Consider the following 11,042-nt stretch of genomic DNA (forward strand, 5'->3'; position numbering starts at 1 on the left):
CTGAACAAAGGTGGCTCTGTGTGGATAATCATTATGAATCAATCAATGGCATGAGGAAGCAGATGACACAGAAAAAAGCCGTGTGCAAAAATTAGGCTACTTCTAATGGCCTCTCAACACTTTGGGATATTATAAACTTCCCCCCTAAATCAGACCACTATACCCAAACACACAAAAAGCTCCCAAATTATGTGCTTTAAAAAAAAAAATCCACGCCAATGCTCTTCTAATACAGACAACTAAAAGATGAGTTTTTGCAAAGCCATGCTAAAACTGTATTTAAGCTTCTTACACATGTAAATTATCTGGTATCTTTTACAAATACAAAAAATGAAAAAGAAAACCGTAACTCTTACTCATAGGAAATATCAGATTAAACTGTATGTTTTCTTTAGAAAAGCCAACTTGAGGAACTAACACTTTCTCCATGAAAATTACCACCCTAATCTTACAGCTAAAATTTCAAAGATATCTATAACAAAACAGTATTGGCTGGAAAGAAGACAGCTGACTCAGTCTTCCAGGAATATCAATAACCTCCAGGTCCAGCAAAATAAACACAACCCTACCATGCAGTCACCACCGCTGTTCTTTTCATCCAAAGTAAACAATATTCCACGTTTCTAGAATAACACTCCTTCTCCTGGGAGTTATCAATATAAGCTATAAATCAAAGATGAAGAAACCACAAACAGGTCAACAGGGTCTAAATTATGGAAGAATCCACAGTTCTTCGCTGGACTGGGTGAATATTACTATGTGGGCATCAGGTAGTGTCAGTCTGCAGCTACCGGAGGGAATCAAGATGGAAACTACAAATCAGAAGGTTTCAGTAACTCATTTACGATGAGAAATGTCATAATGGGCAAAACTATACTTCCAAATGTCTAATAAAGTTCTTTCCAAAGGAAGGTAACTGCCTATTAAAGTATGTTCTGCAAGTTTTCTTCCAGGGAGTCAATTTTAATGGACTTGGGGCCATTGAGGTGACCAGGAATGCCTGGCTGAAAAGCTTGCTCCAGTGTCTTGAGGCAGTGACTGGGTTGCCAATGCAGATCAATCCCTTAGAGTGCTGGTTTAAGTAACTTCATTTCCTCTAAAACAAGCTACCTTCCACAACATATCAAGGAATGTGAATGTACTCAGGAGTCAGGCAATCTATTTGGTGTAGTCGTACTTAGTATTTGTAGAGAGAAAGGGTTAATATCTAAGCCACAAAACCTGGACCAGCGCACAGGTAGTAAGTTCAAATTCCTAAACAGAATTGCCTCTTGTTAAAGTGATGAAAAATACTAAGCACGTCACCATTCCTATCTGAGGGTGAGTCTTAAAAAGCAGTTTGGTGACAGCCCTGGTATAAAGTGCCCACATAATAAATAATACTTAAGCACAAGCTGGTGCTTGAAACTACTCCAAAATAAATAAAGCCAACGCATAATTACTCCTTTGCCAGGAAAACAGAATATATATTGGAAGTTATGGAGAATTAAAAAACTTAATAATCTAAATCTCTCTTCCAAAGCTTTTACTAATGCTCATTTTAACTCCCTATCATCTTTTTTATCCCCTCTGCTGATACTGTGACAAAGATGGTGATGAAAAAGTGGTCAAAAAAGAATGTTAGAAAAGAAAAAACTAATCCATGTACAAAAATACTGGCACCTAACATTTCACTTTTACTTAAAAGACAGAATCATTTGGGGATTCTCTCACGTTGCTGGGACTGCAAATTACCTTTCTGAAAAGCAATCTGGCAATGCTTGTATCAAGAGCCTTAAAATAATTAATGTCCTTGATTTAATAACCTTACTACTAGATTTATGTCTTAAAGAAATAAAGATATGAACAAATATTTATATTCAACAATGTTCAGTGATACTCACAAATGCAAAAAAGATTAGAAATAACTGAAAGATCTGCAGTAGGGAGATGGTTAAATAAATCACAGTATACTTTACACTATGCTGCTGTATTTAAGCTATTTAATCTCATGGGAAATTGTCACAACAAAATGTTAAGTAAAAAAAAAATCACATACCAAGTTTCAAGGCATATGATCTGTTTTTTTTAAAGCATAAAATTTGTCCGTATATATATTAAAAATACCAAAATGGGACATTGGTATGACCATAGAAATTTTTCTTCTCTTTATGCTTTTCTGTTCTTTTCAAATTTTTAGCACTGAATATGTGTTATTTTTATAATCTAGGAAAGGCAGAGATTATTAAAATTTTGAATTTCTGTACATAATAATTCATTCAATTTACTTTTCTGTTGCGATCTATGAAATAAGCCAATTTCCCTGAAAATACATTGTCTAAAGCCTACTTATGTAATCTTAACAAACAAGACATATTCAATGAAACATTTTGCCTCCCTTGAGGCTCAAAGTACGCAAGTCCTTCAGGTTGAGGAAGGAACAGTCTATTTTTGTTAGCAAATACTGGAGCCCTAATTGTGTAGAACACAACACAGTCCCCATCCTTTAGAATCTTACAAATAAGTTATCTACATATAAAAAGAGAATTAATTATACAAGTTAACCTAGGCAAGTTCTGTCAAAGGAAGAGCAGAGGATACTAAAGGCAGGATAGGATCCCCAAAGACAGGGCAGCCCACAGGTCAGGCCTCACCCCTCCACCAGAGCAGTGGGACACCATCGCTGAAAGTGGGGAAATAGGCAAAAAAGAGGGCATCCGGCTGGCTGTCTTCAGAAAGGAGAACGCCAGTGTGGGTGAAGGCAGAATCTGGGGTACAAGTAAGGTAAGTTTAACAGGGTTAAGAAGGTCGATCCTGAAAAATACCTAATGGCTCACCATTCAGGGAACTGTGGTGAACTCCCACCTTCGCAAAACTAAGGGAAAACTTGCCAGACTAAACAATTCACCACATATATATCTCTGAATCATACTTAAGGTTAATTAAAGTGTCATTAAAGAGGTGAAAATGCACAGAAGCAGCTTTACATCACAGAGCTGAGGCCTCAACAGAAGAATAAAACTCTAGGTACTAACATGAAAGCAATGTAAGAATAAGGTCATTGGAAAATTTAAACTAATTTAAAAAGTTCACTGTTCACTTTAAAGTTCCATAAAACACCAATTTTTGCTTTGACATATTAGATCTTTCTCACTGTCACCCATACTACTTCCCTCAAAATCGAACACTAACCTAAATAGGTTTACACAGAAATGAGTCCTATAGCAAACCACAGTTGACTTTTCTTTCATTGTCTCATTCTAAATTTCAAAAATGTCTTCTACTGACACAATAGCTCATTTTAGAATTCTAGTTTTGTTTCACTGCAGGTTTCAAAAAGAATAAACAATTTCACTACTGGGAATCTATGTATATACTAGACTCTTAACATTTGTTATATCATTTATTCCTCGCAACTAGGAATATAATGGAAGTACCATACCCGTTTTTCAGATGAGAAAGCAGAGTCAACGAAAATAAGGATTTTTTTGCCCCAGTCCTCCGCCCAGGTAAGAGCTGCCTAAGTTGACCTGCATTTTCTTCCTGCAGTAATACAATGCCTCTCCTTGACCTAGGCCTTTCTAATTCCCAGGGAAATAACAGCACTGAACTAAATCTATTTTGACATTTCTGTTGTTCTTCCAATTCTGACATGCCATGTGAGTTACCCGTACCCCTGCAATTAAAGAGGAAATTCCCTAGCACCAACCAAAGACTCACTTAATAAACATTACTAACAAATAATTCCATTAAAAACTTTCTGAAATGTTTAGAAACTGCTTTTTAAGTTCAGAAAGGAAACTACAGGCAAATAATTATTCCAAAGACTGAGGAAATTCCTGGTCATCTAAAAATAGAATGGCACCTTGAAAATAATTTCACTTTTAGAGTTTATATACAATTTTGTGACGGCAAGATACCTCCCCAGTGGCACAGAATGAACAGCCAACATCAAGCAAGTAATTTAAGTACAATTTAGGAAGGTTCTATTTTCTGCTTAAAAAAATTTATCCTTACCCAAACTGCAATTTTAATGTACTGTGCCAATTACATTCTCTCCATTTGTTTCTGAAAAAGCATCTTCCTTTACAAGAGGATCAGCAAATACTCATAAAATAGGAGAACAAAGGATAAAATCAAGCCTTGAAACTGTAGACTGAATATTCTCATTTCAAATTTCTTCCATAGGACTCATACTGCTTTATGCCAATAAAGAGAGAATGGTTTAACCTGTAGAAAATGAGGTAAAACAGGAAGCTAAACTTTACTTTAAAATTCAATTGCTCTACTTTTGTCCACTGTTAAAAAAAGCTGTACACCTCAACTACCTTAAAGAGATTTCATGAATGCAGCACACTGTAGTTAATAATTTGTCCAACGAGTATGTTAGTATATTATCCTAAATCTAAAACAAACTTTACCTAGATAAGTTACACTGTAAGACTGAAACTTACGTTACCTAAAATATATTCTCTTTAATGTTGAAGAACCTACTGACTATTAAACCAGTTGGACACACTACTCAAACATTTCCCGCTAGCTATGCAATATGAAGACAATATAAAGGTCTAAGAGGTATGTCTGTCCATAGGAGGGGAGGGAACATAAGAGAGGAGCTGGGGCAGCGTCCTGAGAGTCACATCTCAAAGTACCACACAGTCAACTTTTCTTCATCATAGAAGTGCACTTGAAAAATGATCAAACTTGATTCATTCAGCACCTCCAAGGAGCAGTATCATAGCACAAAAGAGGGTTCAGAAGCCGGAGCCCAACAAGTTACTCAACTTCTGCCAACAGGCATGTCTTTATCTATAGAACAAAGATAATCACCACCTTGGACAGTTATTACAAAAGCAAAATGATATAATACATATTAGCAAGGCGGGAGTGGGATCAAAATCACCCAAAGATTTTTCCCCAACTTCTTGTAACTGGCTCCCCTCCCAAGAGAGGCCGGTATTTGAAAAGGGTTGTATTTCTCCATCTTATTTTGCTATCAGTACCTTCACCCCGAACTGGTCCCAAAACTGTCCCTAAATGCCTATACTGGTTGTAACAGGAAGGCTGCTGCCCTCAAGGTGTTGACAATTTCTCATACGGACAAGCATGCTAGAAGAGATGTTCCCTCCCCTAAATCTGCCCTGGGAAGTTCACAGGAGGCATCTCAGAGCAATTAACTTTTTTGTTTGAGTTAAGAATTAAAATTAGTGGAGGTGGGAAAGAGGCCCTCATGTGACTGGGACAGTAATACATGCAGATAGGTAGGTAAGGGCTAGGTCCCCAAAGGTCCCTGTATCCCATGTGCATCAGCTGTTCTTCCGCAAATCTGGCTTTACGGCCCAGCTTAAAGGTCACCTTCCTGACCATCACCTGGCCTTCCCCTCCCACACTCCTGCACACCAGCTCCCCATGCCCTCTCACAGAACCATGTCCTTTTCCACTACCGCCCTTATCACAATTGTGGTTATGTGATTATTTGTGAGATTATGTGATTAATAGTCTGTGTCCCCCACTAGACTATGTGATAAATTCCGACCACCTAAGGCCCACGTCCATTTTATTCAGCTCTGTATCCCAGGGCCCACCAAGTATAGCATCTGCCCAAAATACACAGATATACTTTATTAAATGAACAAATGAAAGCTGGCACTAAGAAGCCAAGGAAGAATACTGAGCAGGGGCACAGCAATCAGAGGTGACAGCTGAACTGCTCTGGCAGCAAAGTGAAGATCAGATTGGAAGGGCAAGACTAGAGCTTGGACATAGGTAAGGAGACTACTGAAAATGTCTCCAGATAAATCATTAAAGACTTAAAAAGGAGGGCAGCCTGTATCTGGGCAGTGATGATGAGGATGTAATGGAGGAGACACGTTTAGGAAGTAGAAACCAGTAACTCAATGCACAGCAAAGAGGAGGCAGAGCAAAGAGGGAAATCTGGGATGACTCTAGTGGAGAGTGGTAGCAGGTGGGGCCATTCGCTCAGACCTGGAACACAGGGCAGGGACAAACGTTTCCCAAGCACGTCCTGCAAGCTAGTAGAGAGTGGAAGATCTGCTTCTAGTTCTGCAATTCTATGACTGAAACACAATTTCACTCAAACTCAGTTGGACTGAAATGGGTATGGTTTCCACCAACGGCCAACAAACTAAAGTTGAGATTTTAAAAGTTTCTTCATCAAGACACAGCCTGGGTACACTAACTGTGCGTGAGGCATTACACTGGTTTGAGGATATAGAAATCAAAGAAGTGGCCTCTGCCTTCAAGGAGCTGACAATCTGGAGTTTGAGAAAGATAATTGCATGTTGACAACTCAGAAAGAGAGGCCCAGTCAATCTGTAATTTCACCAGTTATGTCCTGTAACTCACACTTCCAGAGCATTGATTTCATAACCTACATTACATTTTGGGTCAACATGTAGTTGACGTACTTTAGATAGACAGACACACACTCCACCCCCAATCTTGCTTTGAGCCTAGAGACAATCCAGAACTTAAAACATCATGGTGCACGGGCAGACAATGCCCTCCAACTCCAAAGGGACTGCTGAGTATTCACACAGCAGCAGTCTGGGGAATAGGACACAAGTAATGAGAGGGAAATAGGTCTGCTTTGCCACAAAAGAGCCTACCTGAGCGGAGACCAAAGGCTGGAGGTGCCAAAGGACAATCTCAGGAGGCTCTGGAAGTGACAGCAGAGAAACAACTGTTCAGGGAAGGCAGGGTAGGAATCCTCTGTAGTCAGGTTCCTCCCCTATCACCGACAAGAAATGGTTTCCCTTATATATCCCATGGGATATAAGGCCCCAAACCAAAGCAGAGACACAGAAAAACAAGACGAGGAAATGATCCACAGGTGAATAGCGTAGCTCCAGATCATCCAGAACAGACCACACATTTCCAGTGCTCACTGGTGAGGCCATTATGTCCGAGAGGTTTTACATCTGCTCCTTCCAAACTAGAACAAAATCCAAAACATGTCCCTCTCCATCCCCAAAGCTACTGCCCCACTCCTCCCCCCTTCCTTTTCAGTCTTAAAAAAAAAAAAAAAAAAAAAATAGCTGCACTGTCTCTGCCTCCTCAACTCCCTTTCACCCACTTGGATTTAAGTCCACCACTTGACCTTGTCCTTTCTTTTCACCCTCTCTGAACCCTTGGGGCTCTTTCCCCTTTTCTCTGCCGGGGAACTCCACCTGTCCTTCAAGACCACGTCAACCATCATCTCCTCTGTGAAGCATTCCCAAGTCAGATTGTTCCTTGCCCAGGGTTTGTGCAGATGCCTCATCACAGCATTTGAGTCTGTCACTGCCTACCTCGGTGTAAGTATAATTTACCATAGCCTGTAAAGGCAGTCACTGGTTTTTAGTCACTCTTCTATTGCTACCCTCTAACCCAGGGCCCCCCAAATAGACAAAAGCTCCATGAATAAACAACCATAGGTTAAGTTTAAGTTCACAACTGCTACAAATAACTCAACTTTCCCACCAAAATTGCTCCAAGAATTTACCTGCACATACATGCACACTGGGAAGTACCTATATTCTGAGTAGTATTTTCTTATAAAAGCATTTTGGCTAAAAACTCTATCTCTTGGCTGTTAAGCAAACAGCTGGCATGCAGCAAGAATCAAGCCTCTAGAGTTCCTCAACTATGTTTTTATTTCCTAAAATTCTGACCATGTGGAAAGTGTACTTGTACCCTTTTCTTCTGGGGCAATGTAATGAGTTTTTAGGCTCAGACAAGCTGCTTCAGGGGAGAAAGCATGCCTTATTTATACCAATGCTTAGAACCAGGGCTACTCAATATCTCCAAAAATAAAGTTTCTTTTTCCTATTTAGTTTCACTTTCTATATGAAACACCCATAGTAAAGTTTAGACGAACCGTATGTAGTTCCTATAACCAGTAAAAATATCTGAAAGCTCTTCAGTTTTAATAAGGACATTTGAAAGCCTTCATTTTAGGATTATGGGATTACAGTTGGACCATAAAGGCCCAATCTATATTTCTGTTCCAGAAAAATAAAAATTACATAACTTCTAAGTTCTTCTATGTTTTAAACAAATGGATCTTATTGCAATAACAGAAAAATTTACTCAGAACAGAAAATAGGGTAACTTCTGCAAAAACAATAAAAATCAATTGTGTATGTTTAAAAAATAAAAAGGTGGCGAAGTTCCCTGCCCGAAAAGCCTTAAGGATAGAGTATTAAGATAAGTTACCACAGTGCACCTGACTTTCATTTACTACACTGCTTCAATACGTGACCTTGGGAATGTCACGTAATTTCTCTCATTTCTAGTTCTGTAAAATGGGAATGTCATGTTTTCCTAACAGGAACATTTAGATAGACAAATAGAAGAATCAATAATATCTTTTTTAAAAGAAACTTGTCTAATCAGCATGCTTTAATCACCACTTATACAGTACATTCCTCTTCAAGAACCCAATTCCAAAAGAAATATTTAAGCAGACGTTGAAGACAGATTTCCTTAAGGGAATGATTTTATAAATCTGGAGAGCAATGTAACAAGATTATAAATTAACAAATTGATTACATAAGCCTTGACAACCCCAGGCTTTAAAGTACATTGATACATGTTCTGATAAATGAGACTGATTTGGGACTAGTGCCCCAACCCCCGCCATAAGGAACCCAAACAGGCATCTGATGTTTGATAGGAATCAGGTGGAAATTATTAGTCCAACACTTGGTAACCACGCTTCACCTTTCACCACAAAATGTGAAACTCATTAAGTTAGTTTTACCACCTGCTCCTAAGACTGTGAAAATTTACTCAATTAAATAGAAGGGGGAAAAAGAGTAACTTAACCGTTTGAAAAATTCGGTATCCTCAGACGTCTAAAGATTTAAGAACCCTACTGTTAAATCCCCCCGCCCCCCAACACTGGACTTCAACCGAACTCCCTTTGAAGATACTGGATTTTTATCTCATTTAACTGTTAGGAATAACACAGCTCCAGGAACCCCCACCCCCAGGATAAAAGGCTGTCACTTTCCTGGACCCCAATTCCTTTTAGGCAGAAAGGTTTTGGTGAAACGGTTCAGAAAGAAATCAACAGGCGATGGCTACGGAAAAGAACGAAGGTTTTCCAACCCGAAAAATTCTAGCTGTCCCTCGGGAACAGCACTGCTCTTCCTTCTTTATCCCGATGCCCTTTCTCCACAGACAACAATATCCCCATTCTATTGCACAGCTGCAGTTTTAGCAAGGAATCCCCTTGCTGCAGCCAGATTTCCAGATTCTTTTGAAAAAGGAAAACACATTCGGCGAAAAATACACACCGCACGAGAGAACCCGGGCGCTGGGCCCCGCGGGCGCCGCACTCGGCCCGCTCCGGGGCGGGGCGCGGGGATGCGGGCGCCTCCCGAGGTGCCGCAATCCCGCCGCGGCCGCAAGGGCAGGGCCTCGGGGCGCCCGCGGCCGGCCGCCGCAGTGCCGGCTCCCGTCCGGGCCCGCCGCTGCCGCCGCCGCCCGCTTCCCGCCGCCAGGCCGCGCAGCAGCCGCCGCCGCCGCCGCCGCCGCCGTGCGGGTCGGGGCCGCCACAGCCCGGCCCCGCGTCCTCCCGGGCCAGCGACGCGGCCAGCGCGGGGAGCGCGGAGCGCGCAACTTACTTTCCGCCTGTGGCGGGCACCCCGGCACGGGCGCCCAGCCCGGCAACGGCGGAGGCTACTAGGCGGCGGAGGCCGGCCTCCACCCCCGCCCACAGCCGCCGCGCCCGGCCGCGCTCCGCGCTCATCCCTACCTCAGCCAGCAGGCGAGCGTCCGTCCGCAGCGGCCGCGGCGCCGACGACTCCCTCCCGGCCGCCGAGTCCCCGCACCCAGCGTTAATCATAATACCAAGCGGGCGGCCGGCCGCGGGGAGGGGGTGGGGGCCGAGCTGCGCCTGCGCGGCACGCGCGTCACTGTGACGCGAGCGCCGGGGCGGAGCCTCGGGGAGGGCGGGGCGGGGCGCACCTGCGGGCTACGGCGCTCCGGCTGTTGTAGGGCATCCTGGCAGCGTCCCGACCCCAGCGGGTCTGGGTTGCGGCTGGCGGTAGGAGGCGGGCGAGGCGCCCGAGCAGGAGAGGAGATGATGAAGGAAGAAGCACCAGGGACATGGGACAGTGGCCCAGACCAGCAGCGCGAGCTGTCGGGGGATAGGAGGGAAGGGACCGCGTCCTCACCTGACTGCGTCCTGGGGTGGGGAGGCTGAGGGCACCAGGCACTTTACCCTTTTAAAGGTTCCCTCCATCTCCCGCCCAGGTTTAAGCAAGGAGAGGAAAACAAAAATCAATATACATTCATGTATATACATACATATTTTCTCTACAGTTTCTTCTCTCTGGGAACCCAATTTGTTGAGTTGCTATTTAAACAGAAAGAAAAAGCGCAGCATCTGAATGCAGCTCTAGCTTTAAAGGTCAACTGGAGATATTTGCGCCACCAGGCTGCCTCCTCTGGAAAAGCGTGGACAGGCGAAAGGTCGTGGGAAATATTAAAGCATGTGAAGTCAGGGATTCAGAACACGCCAGGCATTAACCGTGCACTGGAGGTTTCCGCGGCATGGTCACCAGGCCGGTGGCTCCCGAAGGCCGAAGAGGAAGTCTTGGGGGTGGTGGGAGAGAGGGGCAGGGGCTGCCGCCTCCCATCCTTGGAAGCTTGGCGCACAATGGAGCTCAGCTAAGCCAGATGCCAGATTTCTCCCACCTGCTTTTCCCTTTCTGCTCCTCCCTGCTCTCCACCCCACCCCCCCAAGAAAATATCCCTAGCAAAGAAGGACGCAAGCTGGGGGTGGGGGATGGGGAGAAAAGCTGCTCAGATGCTCCAAGTTTGATTAAATTGACTGGACGAGAAATCTCGATGCCTTTAACAAATGTCTCTGTTGACCTGCAAATGTCAGAAGACTTTTCTTTGAGGCTCTCTGCAAGGCATCTACTTTGCAGTCTGAAGAGGACTGGGAAGCAAAAGTGGGTTGTTGGGAGGTACAGACCCTCAGGGTAATAAGGTTTTCTATTAAAGGGGACTCCCAGTTACCCTAGTGCTCTAGAATAGGGTGATGGATC

At 43.2% G+C, this 11,042-nt stretch overlaps 1 protein-coding gene across 4 annotated transcripts in view; it reads right to left on the reverse strand.

The window, feature by feature from the left end:
* The window catches only part of SNRK (SNF related kinase), a 56,161-nt gene extending 46,287 nt beyond the window's left edge, over positions 1-9,874 (reverse strand). For 3 of the 4 annotated variants that reach the window (XM_032459077.1, XM_032459072.1, XM_032459074.1), the window contains exon 1: positions 9,743-9,874. The gene's annotated coding sequence lies outside the window, so the exon portion shown is untranslated. Of the gene's footprint in view, positions 1-6,608; positions 6,659-9,742 lie in introns of all 4 variants that reach the window. The other variant, XM_032459075.1, reaches the window with a different exon arrangement.
* Positions 9,875-11,042: the final 1,168 nt, after the last annotated feature.

The sequence above is a fragment of the Camelus ferus genome, chromosome 17, assembly GCF_009834535.1.
Source record: "Camelus ferus isolate YT-003-E chromosome 17, BCGSAC_Cfer_1.0, whole genome shotgun sequence".
NCBI classification, from domain to species: Eukaryota; Metazoa; Chordata; class Mammalia; order Artiodactyla; family Camelidae; genus Camelus; species Camelus ferus.